Source organism: Crinia signifera, unplaced genomic scaffold (assembly GCF_055691185.1).
Source record: "Crinia signifera unplaced genomic scaffold, ASM5569118v1 HAP2_SCAFFOLD_201, whole genome shotgun sequence".
NCBI lineage: Eukaryota > Metazoa > Chordata > Amphibia > Anura > Myobatrachidae > Crinia > Crinia signifera.
In genome coordinates, this window is record NW_028142094.1 from 30,007 (window position 1) to 45,061 (window position 15,055).

General features: G+C 49.2%; 1 protein-coding gene and 1 long non-coding RNA gene across 4 annotated transcripts in view; one reads left to right on the top strand and one right to left on the bottom strand.

The window, feature by feature from the left end:
- The window catches only part of LOC146053785 (uncharacterized), an 85,513-nt gene that overhangs the window by 29,870 nt on the left and 40,588 nt on the right, over nt 1-15,055 (top strand). The gene's annotated exons all lie outside the window — the stretch shown is intronic.
- LOC146053786 (uncharacterized) lies at nt 9,394-13,410 on the bottom strand. The gene is made up of 4 exons (XR_014467810.1): nt 13,187-13,410; nt 12,013-12,236; nt 11,339-11,515; nt 9,394-9,544 (listed from the first exon to the last, which is right to left on the bottom strand). It is a non-coding gene; the product is annotated as an uncharacterized LOC146053786 (long non-coding RNA).

Consider the following 15,055-nt stretch of genomic DNA (forward strand, 5'->3'; position numbering starts at 1 on the left):
TGAGAAAATGGGAGGGGGCTTTAAGGGAATGTTCAATGCAGTTAATCGACATACTAATTGACGACAACACAGATAAACTAGGTCACCTAGAAAAAGAAATAGACCAACTGGACAACCATTTAGAGCCCTTTAAAGAAAAACCAGAGTTTATTACCTTATCTACTCTGACCTCTGACCGGCTGACACGAATTGAAACTCAACTAATAGAGACTAAAAAGAAAAAATTCCTTAGGGACAGATTCAACATACCACCGAGAGAGACGAACAAATATAAGAACAAAGACACAAATAAAAATAAAAACAAAAAAACCAATAAGACAAACACTCTAAAAGAAACCCCTATAAGAAACAGTCCGGTCTACAAGAGACTAAAACTAACCTATCAGCAGTACATGACATCACTGCACACAAAAGAGAAAGAAGAAAAAAACAAAACCCCAATTGAATTAAACACCACACTAGAAGAGACAATTAATTCATCATCCTCAGAGCAATCATTTTCAGTATATGAAGAAGAAGATACACCAGGGGAAGATACACACTTCAACAACCTGGCCAGACTTTTACTAGAACAAGGGTGGGAATCCAGCAGAACAGAAGAGCATAACAACAGATTCTCAATACTTGAGACTGAATTCACAATACACCAAGCCACTCCAATAAAAAAACCAGAGCTAGAAACCAACACAGATCAGAACATCACCCAAAAATCAATAGAAAAAGAACCCTCGCCTAAAGTTACAGTCAACACCACGACATATGTCGACCTAGCACCACTTTTTTTAGGGACAAGACATGCAAAACAAGGAGCAATCCCAAAAATAAAGAAAATGATCAAACAAAAGAACCCCACAAACAGAACAAAAAAACTAGGAGAGGAGGGAGAGGAAGGGGGAACAAGAAAGAGAGTAAGACACCGGAAAGGGAAGTAGGGAATGGAGTGTTTAATTTAAGCAGTCACATACTAACAGAAGAACACACAAAATTACTAAACAAAGGGCTAAAATTTGCCCCAAACAACCAAATGGACAAATTCCAAACCTATCTAGATCTACATAACTTCACAAGAAAACTTACACTCAAAAAGTTTTTTGCTAACTCAATACCAGCTCCATTAAGAAACTCAGCAAATACAGATCAGTATAGACACACCTCTCTGAAGCCCCACTCCACTTTTTTTCCCAGCTACATGAAAGGCGCACAGGTAGAGAGCTTCACTTAAATGGTCGAAAAAGAATTAGAAACATTACAAATAAAAAAAACAGAATAAAAACCTGACCAAAAAAGAAATAATAGCACTACAGGACCTTCAAAAGAATAATTCCATCATAATAAAACCTGCAGATAAGGGGGGGGGGGGATTGTCGTTTTGAATAAAATAGACTATCTAGAGGAATCACATAAGATCTTAGGAGATACAAAAACCTACTCCCAACTAACACAAGACCCTACTGCAAAATTCAAAAGAGAACTAGACAAACATCTACAAGAAGGTCACACAAAAGGAATACTGAACCAAAAAGAATTACAATACATACAGACAACCAATCCAGTCATACCAGTATTTTATTATCTTCCAAAGATACACAAAGACCCACTAAAACCTCCCGGTAGGCCCATCATTTCCGGAATAAACTCTTTAACAGCCAATCTTTCACAATATATAGACACACTCCTACAGCCATATGTACATCAACAAAAATCATACATAAGAGACACTACACACATACTGGACATACTCAAAAACACACAGTGGGACACAGACCTCTGGTTGGTAACAGCAGACGTAACATCTCTATATTCAGTAATAAAACATGACCAAGGTTTAGAAAGTATCAATTACCACCTCACACAAGACCAAGAATTAAGGCCAGAACAGATTGAATTCATCCTGGACAGTATAAACTTCATCCTAACACATAACTATGTGTGGTTTGATAACAACTACTTCTTACAAGTCACCGGGACCGCGATGGGCACGAGATTCGCCCCCAGCTACGCCAACCTCTTCATGAGCTGGTGGGAGGCCAGCCACATATGGGGAGGGGGGTGGTGGCTGGAGGCGAATCTCGTGCTCTGGCAAAGATACATAGACGATGTGCTGTTCATCTGGAGAGGGAATGAGGACTCTTTAAAAAAATTCATATCACACATAAACAACAATAAAAACAATCTTGTTTTCACAACTCATTACAGTAAAAAAGAAGTCAATTTCCTTGATTTGAACATATACACAGAGGACACAACAATACATACAAAAATATACAAAAAAGCTGTTGACGTAAACAGCTATATACTATCGACAAGCTGGCATCACCCCAGTTGGTTAGAGTCAATTCCCACCAGTCAGTTCATGCGAGTTAGAAGAAACTGCACAAAAATAACAGATTATATCAAACAAGGCAATGAATTAAGGGACCAATTCAAGGAAAAAAAATACAAAGACCACAAAGTTAATGAAGCATTTGAGAAAATGAAACTAGTAAATAGAGAGGAGCTATTGCAATACAAAAATAAAAACAAAGAGACAAGGAAAAATGAAAACCAAAATGAAGTACTATTCATTACACAATACTCTGAGCAGTCAAACCAATTAAGAAAAATTCTAACTAAGCACTGGCCATTATTACTGGAGGACGACACCCTGGCTGATCATCTTCCACTAAGACCCAAAATGGTTTTCAAAAAAGCACCAGACCTTAAACAAAAGCTAACTAGAAATCACATTCCCCCAAAATCCACCACACAACTAACAATAGATTCAGGTCCATCAAGCAAAGGTTTCTTCTTCTGTGGGCAATGCCAGGGTTGCAAAAATCAGAATCAAAGAAGCACAAAACCCATTAACCATTTCCAATCCACCAGCAATGGCGAGACATTTAAAATACAACAAAGAATCACATGTAACAGTAAGGGGGTGATCTACATGCTAAAATGTGGGTGCAACAAGCAATACATAGGCAGAACGACACGCCACTTAAAAGAAAGAATATGTGAACACATAAGGAATATAAAGAAGGGACACGAAGAACATAACCTCTCAAGACACTTTAAACTTCACCATGACAATGACCCCCGGACGCTAGAATTCATGGGAATAGAACTAGTACAGGCCAACTGGAGGGGAGGAGATTTTATACATAAAATCAATAAAACTGAGCTAAAATTGATGTATAAATTAAAAACATTCTCACCCAGAGGACTGAACCTAGACAACGAGGTCAAATCGATCATTGGCAAAAAATAAAACTAAATGATAACTAGGATCTAGGGTACAGGATGACATCAGTATAGGGCAAGCATAGGTACATAATCCAGCAGTTTAAGACCCTAATAATACAATGAGATGCAGAATACCCATTAAACAAAACTGGTACCATTTATAATAAGACTGTAATGCACAACAGCAATTATTCTAATTGGAGGAAAACATCACAGCCTCACCCCCACTAAAAAGAAAAAGAAAAAGAAAAGAATAATAAAAAATAAAAAATATCAAGTATTAATAACTGATTAGACAACAGAGACTATGTCAGAATGAACACCACTGACAAAAAGATTGGATCACATTTCCAATTAACCGAGAATGAACACCAATTAAGCTGAAGGGGAAACACATGATCAGAAATTACTGACACCCATGTAGACCTATCAGCAGACGGCAATAGAAACCACCCAGGGGATTTAAACAGACCCGGGCTTTAGCAGCACACATCTCCTTGAAGAAGGCAAAAAGCTGAAACGCGTTGGAGACATCACACTGAACTAAGCAAGCAAGAAGAAAACGGGCTGAGACTATCACCAGACGTAAGATCCGGAACCGGCAGAACGCCGACGAGACACCATCAGCGTGGAGAGGGTGAGTAGGAGCGAGAGAGGGTCAAGAGAGGCAGGAGGTTTCCCGGGCGGTAAGACGAGGCAGTGCTGACGGCGGCGGTCCCACCCGATACACTGATCCCCGCCACTCCGAGTCCCTGCAGCGAACGGGTGACAGCGGCATGTGACGCATTGAGTGCAGTATCACTCGCGCGGCACCTCCGTAAACCCTAGTAGCAGCAGTGAACCGGCACCCTAAGCTGCACCAGTCCCCCCCTCCTCCGAAAATCCGCAGAAAACGGAATTATATCTAAAGGGGTACCCGAAGACTTATTTGCATTCCTATAACACCTGTGTGACGGGACGCCGTACACAGATTATAGGCATAGACTGAGACTCATAGAAACGCTGCAATTTGGGCAGCCAGGATTGGACAGATTGAACCGTGTAGGCACACACACAAGGGGATCTTTTACACAGATCGTGTACAGAGGCCAAGGCCAGTGCACGCAACGTGACAGATTTCTCACACTGTGTGCATCATTGTATCAATGGACTAATTTCCAAGTAAAATTGTGTTTAGATTAAACACTGTGTTATATCCATCATTTATTCAATTAACACCAGCAAATAGAGATTGAGCGCAGCACTAATCCAAAATATAGCAATGTATATATTACTGGCTTATAAGTAACATTACATTGGTGGCAAGTGGTGCTAGCAATATATACATTGCTGGCATGTGCCAGCAATGTATATATTACTGCCTTAAAAATGTAACATTGGTGCCCAGTGGTGCTAGCAATATATACATTGCTGGCTTATGCCAGCAATGTATATATTACTGCCTTAAAAATGTAACATTGGTGCCCAGTGGTTCCAGCAATATATACATTGCTGGCATATGCCAGCAATGTATATATTACTGCTTTAAACATAAAACATTGGTGGCCAGCAGTGCCCCCTGCTCTCAGTGCTCTGTGTTAAGCATAGCAGGGGGGGCGTGGCCAGCAGAGTGTGTTGCCGGGTGAGGGAGAAGTGCTCCGTGGTGAGCACTGAGCAGGAGGGCGGGACAAGCAGACAGGCAGGGACTCGGAGCAGGATGCATGGAGCCGGCGCAGCAGCACTTGGACAGGGTGAGTATTATGACAGGCGGGGGCGGGGGGCGGCGCGGCGGTCCGCCGGGCTGAAAGTGGTTAATCTTTCAGCCCGGCAGGCGTACACACATGGCGATGATGGATGAAAAACCATCCATCATCGCCACATCTGCTGGTAAAACCAGCAGATGAACCACTTTCCTAGCGATGATGCGGGAGCGCGCATCATCGCTAGTCGGCAATCTCCGGGGCATACACACTGGGCGATTTTCGGCCGAAAATCGTCAAGTGTGTATGGGCCTTCACTATTCGGCCCAAATGTCAAATGCAATAAAGATACGTTACTGTCCTCCTTATACTACACACTTGCCGGTCCTTTCTCACAGAACCACGGGCTGCTAAGAGGCCCAGATATCACTGGGAAGGGACAGCGAGTGCGGGACTGTAATATTACCAGGTCTTTATTACTCTACAGAGAATGCTTCATTCATTAGGACAGGCATGTCCAAACTATGGCCCTCCAGCTGTTGTGAAACTACACATCCCAGCATGCCTTGCAATAGTTTTACATTCCCTAAAAGCAAAACTGAGGCAAGGCATGATGGGACTTGTAGTTTCACAACAGCTGGAGGGCCATAGTTTGGACATGCTTGCATTAGGACCTAATGCTTGTGTTGACCCTATGACCCATACCCGTCTTATGCTGGGCATACACTATGCAATGTCTGTCAGACCAGCAGATATACGCTATGAGATAGTAGTGTATGGCCACATGATCCGGGTTCCTTCCCTGTAGAGGGAACATTTCCCCATGCCTCCCCTGTGACAGAACAGGTGAAAGGATGGGCGCTCAGTTTGGAATGTTGGAAAATGTCTCTTGCCCGACAGGCCGATCATCGCTTATTGGTTGCAGCTACCCAATGCACTCATTGGCCGGATCCACTGATAATCAGCCAGTCAGGACAATGATTGCATAATGTATTTATATGTATTACAGGAACTTTTCTTGTATGAAGTAAAGGGACGCTGTTTGTAACCATATGTTCTTGTAATCACATTACACTCTTGTTACAGTACATGTTTGTTACAGCCTTGACCCATGTTGGATGAAGTGTGTAAACTCTTACAATCACGGGACACACTGTCTGTATTATGGATGTTTCTGAGTAGTGCCTGGGTGCACCATGCGATGCCCGGAACTGCTCCGTACTGTGGATGCGTCTGCCGGCTTCTTCCTTCATAGTAGCTTTCAGATGGAAACTGATTCAGACGTATCTTCTGTACCCAGCATGAAGTGGGTCCGAGCCCAGATACTAATGATGACTGCAGTGGGCGGGACAGGCTTTCACGTGTGGATTGTTAGTGTACACGGGAGACTCCCGCATTACCATATGGAATTCAGCAATGGCGCGGATGAGTCAGATTTACACCCTCTCCCGGTGACAATATACATATTATTCAGTTATTTAATAGACCAAATTTTCAATTGTTTTTTTCTCATTTACCCACATTCCAATGTCCATGGGGGAAGCCTTGTTATCTGTGCAGAACAGTCAATAACATATTCTGAATATTCGCTTACTGATTTGTGATGACCCGTCACCGTGGCAGCACCTGACCGTAGCCTGGTGACTTACCTGGGTATCCAGTAAGTGAGGTCAGATATCTGTAATGTGCTAAATCAGCCTCACTATCCACGCTCACCCGAAGCGTGGAGAGCCCCGCGAGGGGCGGCGGTACGCGTCCTACAACCTTTTCATACCCCCACTATCCACTTCGGCATGGAGTTGAGAATAGAATAGTGTGGCGAGCGCAGTGAGCCGCGCGAGGGGACACGCATACCTTCACAGCTATCCGCGTCCCCTCGCGGGCTTCACAGGTGTCAGCATCCGCTCGCCACGCTTCGGGCTCAGTGCGTGGCGAGCGGACGCTGACACCTGTGAAGCCTGCGAGGGGACGCGGATAGCTGTGAAGGTATCAGCGTGCGCTCGCTACGCTCACCACACTATTCTATTCTCAACTCCACGCTGACGTGGATAGTGGGGGTATGAAAAGGTCGTAGGACGCGTACCGCCACGCTTCGGGTGGCCGTGGATAGTGGGATTTACACGGTCCACAGCTGTGGCGTCCACTAGTGGCACTGAGGGTGGGTTTCAATAGTGTTCCCCTAGGGCCACCTAAATTTAAATGCTTTTGCGTCTAAATTTAGATGTACCCCTTCACCTAAGTAAATCCAGACGCATTTGCGTCTGGGTTTACAAGCCCCAACACCTTTGCGGCTTGCAAGGCGCCTGTATTCTAACGCTTTAGCGTCTGAATCCAGGCTTTACGGCTTCTTAGCGGTTATCTATGTGACTCCAGATTCAAACGCAGTTGCGTCTGAATCTCGCGTACAGTTTAGAAGCCCCGGCATCGCTGTGACGGGGTGTGCACTTTAACATACCCCCGTTGTCAGCGGTGCCCAGGCGCTGCCTATTTCACTGTGGAACTACAAGTGCCACAGTGACATTGACCTGTCAGCGCTGCTGCTGCTGCTGGCCGGCCGCTACGCTGTTTACATACAGCTAGAGCGGCACAAGCTCAGTCAGACAGAGCTAGAGCGGCACGCGCACGGTTAATCAGAGCCTCTGGCAGGCTGCCAAGTTTCATAGCTAGAGCGGCACGCGAGCCTCTGCACTTCCGGCGCCGTGAAACTACACAAGTACCATAGACGCTGTGCGCATGCGCACAGCATCTATTCTACTAGATTGGGGGGTCTCCCAACTGCCACCCCCCGCAGCGGGACAATGCCTGCCGCGGGTGGGACAGCGGGACAGGACCCGAAAATCGGGACTGTCCCGCTGTAATCGTGACAGTTGGGAGGTATGGTATAACCATCCAGCAAGCAATCCCGTACATGTACTTGGTGTCACCTGAACGCAGCAGTGATCTCCCAGGCGAGAGAGAGGGTGAGGCGAGAGAGGGTGGAGAGAGGGAGAGAAGGTGGAGAGAGAGAGAGAGGGTGGAGAGAGAGAGAGAGGGTGGAGAGAGAGAGAGAGAGGGTGGAGAGAGAGAGAGAGGGTAGAGAGAGGGTGGAGAGAGAGAGGGTGGAGAGAGAGGGTGAGGCGAGAGAGAGGGTAGAGAGAGAGAGAGAGGGTGGAGAGAGAGAGAGAGGGTGAGGCGAGAGAGAGAGAGGGTAGAGAGAGAGAGAGAGGGTGGAGAGAGGGTGGAGAGAGAGAGAGGGTGAGGCGAGAGAGAGTGAGGGTGAGAGAGAGAGAGTGAGGGTGAGGCGAGAGAGAGAGAGGGCGAGAGAGAGAGAGGGTGAGGCGAGAGAGAGAGAGAGGGTGAGGCGAGAGAGAGAGAGAGAGAGGGTGAGGCGAGAGAGAGAGAGAGAGAGGGTGAGGCGAGAGAGAGAGAGAGAGAGAGGGTGAGGCGAGAGAGAGAGAGGGTGAGGCGAGAGAGAGAGAGGGTGAGGCGAGAGAGAGAGAGAGAGGGTGAGGCGAGAGAAGGTGAGGCGAGAGAGAGAGGGTGAGGCGAGAGAGAGAGGGTGAGGCGAGAGAGGGTGAGGCGAGAGAGGGTGAGGTGAGAGAGGGTGAGGCGAGAGAGAGGGTGAGGCGAGAGAGAGAGAGAGGGTGAGGCGAGAGAGAGGGTGAGGCGAGAGAGAGGGTGAGGCGAGAGAGAGAGAGGGTGAGGCGAGAGAGAGAGGGTGAGGCGAGAGAGAGAGGGTGAGGCGAGAGAGAGAGAGGGTGAGGCGAGAGAGAGAGAGGGTGAGGCGAGAGAGAGAGAGGGTGAGGCGAGAGAGAGGGTGAGGCGAGAGAGAGAGAGAGAGAGAGGGGGGGTGAGGCGAGAGAGAGAGGGTGAGGCGAGAGAGAGAGGGTGAGGCGAGAGAGAGAGTGGAGAGAGAGGGTGGAGAGAGGGTGGAGAGGAGAGAGAGGGTAGAGAGAGAGAGAGGGAGAGAGAGAGAGGGTGGAGAGAGAGGGTGGAGAGAGAGAGGGTGGAGAGAGAGAGGGTGGAGAGAGAGAGAGAGAGGGTGGAGAGAGAGAGAGAGAGAGAGGGTGGAGAGAGAGAGAGAGAGGGTGGAGAGAGAGACAGAGAGAGGGTGGAGAGAGAGAGAGAAAAGTAGAGGGGGTGTGGAGGAGGGGAAGTGAAGGAGAGGAGGGGGGAGTGGAGGAGCAGAGAAGGGGAGGGGGTGCGGAGTATAGAAGGTGAGCAGGAGGGAAGCAAGAGGAGGAGGGGAAGCAGAAGAGGAAGGGGAGCTGAGGAGTGAGAGGAAAGAAGAAAGGAAAGTAGGGGAGGGGGTGAGGAGTATTGGAAGCAAAAGAAAGGAGGGGGAAACAGGAAAGGAGGAGGGGGAGCGGAGGAGGTGGTTGGGGAGCTGAGGAGGAGGGGAGAACAGAGAGCAGGAGCAGACAAGAAGAGGGGGAGAGGAGGAGGAGAGGAGGCATGGAGGAGGTGCAGAGAAGGGAGCGCAGTGCAAGCTGGTGCTGGGTACCTCCTGTGACAATCAGCAGCGATGGTAGCGATGATTTTGCTGCCCCTGCTCCTGGGCAGACTGGGTCTGCTGCACTTTCTCTTCTTCTGTGCTAGTCATCTCTTCCTGCTCCATCTCCCCGGCGCTGGGTCTTCTCTTCCTGTACCCCAGCACAGGTTCACTGGCAGTCAGAGAGAGAAAAGTGTGGGGAAATTGGTGAGGAGAGCAAAAGAGGGGAAAGGGAGAGCTGGGGAGAGGAGGAGAGGGATCAGAGAAGAAGGAGCAAAGGAGTGGAGGAGGGGGATCAGAGAAGGAGCAAAGGAGTGGAGGAGGAGAGAAGCGGACATGTAGAGAAGTAGCACAGAAGGCACTGTGTACCTCTTGTCATTGGTGCTGCATGGTACATGATCAGCAGCGATTGAAATGCTCCTCCTCCTCCGACGAAAAGTGGTGGGGAGGAGAGAGAGAAGGGGAGCAGAGAAGAGGAGGAGGGGCAAAAGAGAGGAGGAGGGAGAGGAGTAAGAGGAGGGGGAGCAGAGTAGAGGAGGAGAAGGGAGAGCAGGAGAAGAGGAGAGGGGTGAGGAGGAGGGGAAGTGCAGGAGAAGAGGGGAGGGGGAGCGGAAGAGAGGGGAAGCGGAGAAGTGAGAGAAGGGGAGGGGGTGCGGAGGAGATGAGGTGAGCAGGAGGGAAGCAAAGGAGAGGAGGAGGAGGGGTAGTGGAGGAGGGAAAGAGATGTGGTAGCTGAGGAGCGGAGACAAGGAGAAGGGAAAGCAGGGGAGGGGTGAAGAGGATTGGAAGCAGAAGAAAGGAGGGGAAGCAGAGGAAAGGAGGAGCGGAGGAAGGGAAGCTGAAGAGAGGTTGTGGGGGAGGAGAGGGGGGGAGGAGAGGAGGAGGGAGCGGAGGATGGAGAGTAGATGAGGAGGAGGTGGGGGAGCTAAGGGAAGGAGTAGGAGGAGTGGAGTGGAGGGAAGGAGAGGAGAACGGAGAGCAAGAGGAGAAGGGAGAGCAAGAGCAGAGGAGGGAAAGTGAAGGAGAGGAGGAGGGGGAGCATAGGAGAGGGGGGAGAGGTGAAAGCAGAGAAGGGAGAGCAGGAGAGGGGTGAGGAGAAGGGGAAGTGAAGGGGAGGGGGCTGAGGAGGTGTGGAGATGGAGCAGACGTGCGGAGAAGGGAGAGCAGTATATGCAGGCGCTGTGTACCTATTGTAATCGGTGCTGCATGCTACATGATCAGCAGTGATGGAATGCCGGGTTTTCTGCCCCTGCTGCACTCCCTCCCCTTCGGTGCTAGTCATCTCTTCCTGCTCCATCTCCCCATCGTTAGGTCTTCTTTTCCTTCACCCCAGCATAGGGTCACTGGGGGGGAGGGAAAAAGAGAGAGAGAGGGAGAGAGAGGGAGAGGGGGGGAGAGAGGGAGAGAGGGAGAGAGAGAGGGAGGGAGAGAGGGAGAGAGAGAGAGAGAAAGAGGGAGAGAGAGAGGGAGAGAGAGGGGGGAGAGAGAGAGGGGGAGAGAGAGGGGGAGAGAGAGGGGGAGAGGGAGAGAGAGAGTGAGTTGTGGGGAAATTGGTGAGGAGGAGAGAGATAGAGGGGAAAGAGAGAACAGGGGAGAGGAGGGGGATAAGGGAAGAAGGAGCGGAGGAGTGGAAGAGGAGAGGGGGCAAAGGAGCGGAAGAGGAGAGGGAGCAGAATAGAGGAAGCGGAGGAGGAGGGGAAGCAGAGGAGAGGGGGGGGGATCGGAGGATGGAGAGTAGATGAGAAGGTGGTGGGGGAGCTGAGGAAAGGAGGAGGAGGAGGAGAGAAGAAGGGAGAGCAGGAGCAGAGGAGGGAAAGTGAAGGAGAGGAGAAGGGGGAGCAGAGGAGAGGGGGTGAGGAGGATGGGAAGTGGAGGAGAGGAGGTGGAGTGAGGAGGTGTGGGAGAAGGAGCGGACATGTGGAGAAGGAGCGGAGAAGGGAGAGCAGTATACACAGGTGCTATGTACCTCTTGTCATCGATGATTCATTCTACATGATCAGCAGTGATGGAAACACCATGTTTTCGGCCCCTGCTCATGGGTCTTCTGAACTCTTTTTTCCCCAGTGCTAGTCATCTCCTCCTGCTCCAACTCCATGGCGCCGAGTCTTCTCTTCCTGCACCCCAGCACGGGGTCACCGGCAGTCTGAAAGAGAGATAGAGAAGTGTGGGGAAATTGGTGAGGAGGAGAGAGATAGAGGGGAAAGAGAGAGCAGGGGAGAGGAAGATAGGGGTTGTGGAGGAGGGGGAACTGGAGGAGAGGAGGGGGATCAGAGAAGAAGGAGCTGAGGAGGAGTGGAGGTGAGGAGGAGTGGAGGTGAGGAGGAGGGGGGGCAGAGGAGGATGGGGAGCAGAGTAGAGGAAGAGTTAGAAGGGAGAGCAGAAGAGCAGTGGAGGGGGAGAGGGTGCGGAGGAGGGAAGCATAGGAAAGGAGGAGGGAAGCAGAGGAGGGGAATCGGAAGAGAAGGAGGTGGTAAGGGGTAGCGAGGATTCAGTATGAAATCCCGGCGTTCAAAATCCCGACAAGGGGGGGGACGTGGATCGTCCCCCCTTGCGGGCTCTCTGCGCTTGCCACGGTGGTAAGGGAGCGAATATATGCCCAAGACATACTCTTCGCCAGTCGTGACCGAAGAGTGCACTCACATAGAATCGGTCGCAGGTGGGGATACTGCAGCATCTGTCGGATAGGGCACCTCTCTCCTCCTCAGCGTCGTTCCCAGCAGCGTTGGGCTGTGTTCTCTGCCGCAGCGCCCTGGGGGCGGAGTTGGGGCAGCTCTCTCCCCGCCTGTATCCTTCCCGTCTATGTTGGGCGGTGTCCTGAGCAACGTCCTGGGGGTCCTCAGTGGCAGCAAGGTTTTAGTAGCATCCTGAAGGGGAGGGAAGAGGAGGAAAACATCCATATTTAAAAAAAATAAAATGCTGGTCTACAACAGTATGTAAAAATAGCGGCATAGTGAGTTTAGGAGAATCCTGTTCAAAAACTTGCAAAGAGATGGTGCCAGTGTGCACGCTCAGAGAGCAGATAAAGGGCGGGAAGGGGATTAAAAATAGGTCCTGGCATTTAAAGTACACAGGCCCACCTTGGTGTCAATAGTGTCAACACATTTGTGCGCGATCGCTCAGGAAAAGAGGGTGTGGACTCTCAAAATTGGCCTTGTGTATTGTTCCACACCATATACCACTTCTACACATTCTGCAACAAAATAATAGACCCCATTATACTTGCCACTTACACATTATGCCACGCGGATTGAGCCAAAATTCACATAATGCCACGCGGATTGAGCCAAAATTCACATAATGCCACGCGGATTATTCTTTATTCCCAGCGGTGGCAGGCGGCATTTCAAGGAAAAAAAACCTAACCCCATTGCACCTACCCCACACTGTCCCCCCATCGCACCAGCCCCACACTGTAGTCTCCCATCACACCAGCCCCACACTGTAGTCTCCCATCACACCAGCCCCACACTGTCCCTATCACACCAGCCCCACACTGTAGTCTCCCCATTGCACCTGCTCCACACTGTAGTCTCCCCATTGCTCCAGCCCGCACTGTAGTCTCCCCATTGCAACAGCCCCACACTGTCACCATCGCACCAGCCCCACACTGTCTTTCATCACAACAGCCCCTTAAATTGTAAGCCATCAAAATGTCACCCTTATACTGTATGTAGAAATGGAGGAGGGCGGCTGGTGCAGCAGTAAACGGGAGGCCGAGGCAGCAGCGTGGGAGGGTGGAGGAAGGAGAGGCAGTCAGGACATGGTGGCAGCGGGGGTAGCCGGCGACATCATGCAGCAGTCTGACTGTACTCACCACCAGACGGTCCACACCAGGGCAGCGCTGCAGGGCTGACCAGTCTCCTCCTGTGGTCCAGGCGGCGCAGCTCCCGGAAGTACGCGTCCACTGTCCTGTGATCTGGAAGACGGGGCAGCTGGGAGGCGGCACACGCGTATTGGCTCCTCTGTCAATCACAGGTCATGTGTACATGTGTCCAATCCTCACAGACAAGGGCGGGCATACAGCCTATCTAGCAGGCAAAGAAGAGGAATAGGTACAGCGCTGCACTGAATATAGAAATATTTTATAAAAATTATTCACAATAAAATACAATATTACATTTAATAATACACACAAGACACACACACATAAAACATGCAATCTCCTTAATTAAGGTTAGAACTGGTTAGTAATCATTAGGTTTGCAATTGCATATATTATATGCTCCAACTTTGAGCCAGTTAGTGGATTTTAGTATAGTTGAGAGTTCAAGTCCCCACACATGTGCACATTAAATGTGGTTATACTTAATTGTAATCCAGGGGTATTGTGGCTTGTGACATCAGCGATGAAATTCTCCGACCCTTCTCACTTAGGTCATATCCGAGATGTTTTTCAGTCATCAGCGATACACTTCTCCTGAGGAAGCCGCTGATCGTTTTAGGCGGAGAAACGTGTTGAGGGGACCACCAGGCTGCTATTGTACCCAGCAGATTGAAAAACATCTCGGATTTGGTCTTCTACTACTACTAGGGGTTTATGGTAATCCCCCTATTGGTTACAGCAGCAGCACTGAATAACAATCAGCGCTCAGTATCATCCTGTGGAGTTTTCTTATCTAGCAGGCAGCCCAGCCCTAGAAACAGAATGTATTCCTAAATCACTCACCAAGGTAACCCATTGTACTAACCTAGTGCACGCACTACTCGATTTGTCATACACTGTTCCCAAATCATAGTTTGATAAGCCGCGTGGTCGCATTGTCCCATTTGGGATGCTGCACCTTAGAAGGGACTAGGGTTGGACTGGCCTCTAGGGGTACAGAGGGAACCCCGCAGTGGACCCACCTCATCCTCTAGGGACCCTTATTCATACTGTGCAGCTGAATTATACATATGTTACATTATATGGCACAACACCGTGACGTTCAGTGTGCACGCAGGTGTGATACATCGGAGCGGCCCATCGCTTTATAAGGATTGTTGCGTTGTGTACCCAGCTTTAGAGAATAACTATAGAATTGTGCTAGATAATTAGTAGTCAATAAATAATATAAAGACCCCAGCAATTGTAACGCAGGTAATTAACTATACCTGTGTGCGCTTAGTAAGGTGCGCTAGTTAATCCACTAAGCTTCCAGATGCATCTGGCAGGTAAGCGATGTCAGGAGGCTGATTCTAATCGTGTAGTTGGGGTAGAGATTGTAGTATGTATTCCCACACACACGTGCGCAAACATACGTTGCTAAGGTTGGCGATCGATGGGCTGCATTATTATTATTATCATCCTTTATTTATATGCTGCACCAAGGGATCCAAAGCTACCAATACAAAGTACATTACAAATAGGCAAAACATCGATGGTTTGTGATGCTAGAGAGCTGCTGTTGGTAGATGCGGCCCATTGGGGGCAGTGCTAAGCTAAGGACTCTGCAAAAGATGGCAGAGAACCATCAGCCATCGATGGTTAACAACCAAATACATATTACTTTTTACGATTAGAGGAATGGAAGGAGAAACAAGGGGAAGACACTAGTTAATCAAAAATGGTGGGGGAAGTAGGTGTTCTTCCCTACAGAAGGGACAACCATCAATTGGTGCAAACCATCGATGGCTCACTGTTTATAATTCCATACCATCAAGGTTTTCCACTGATCACACCATTGATAATTACCCCCGTGGGTGG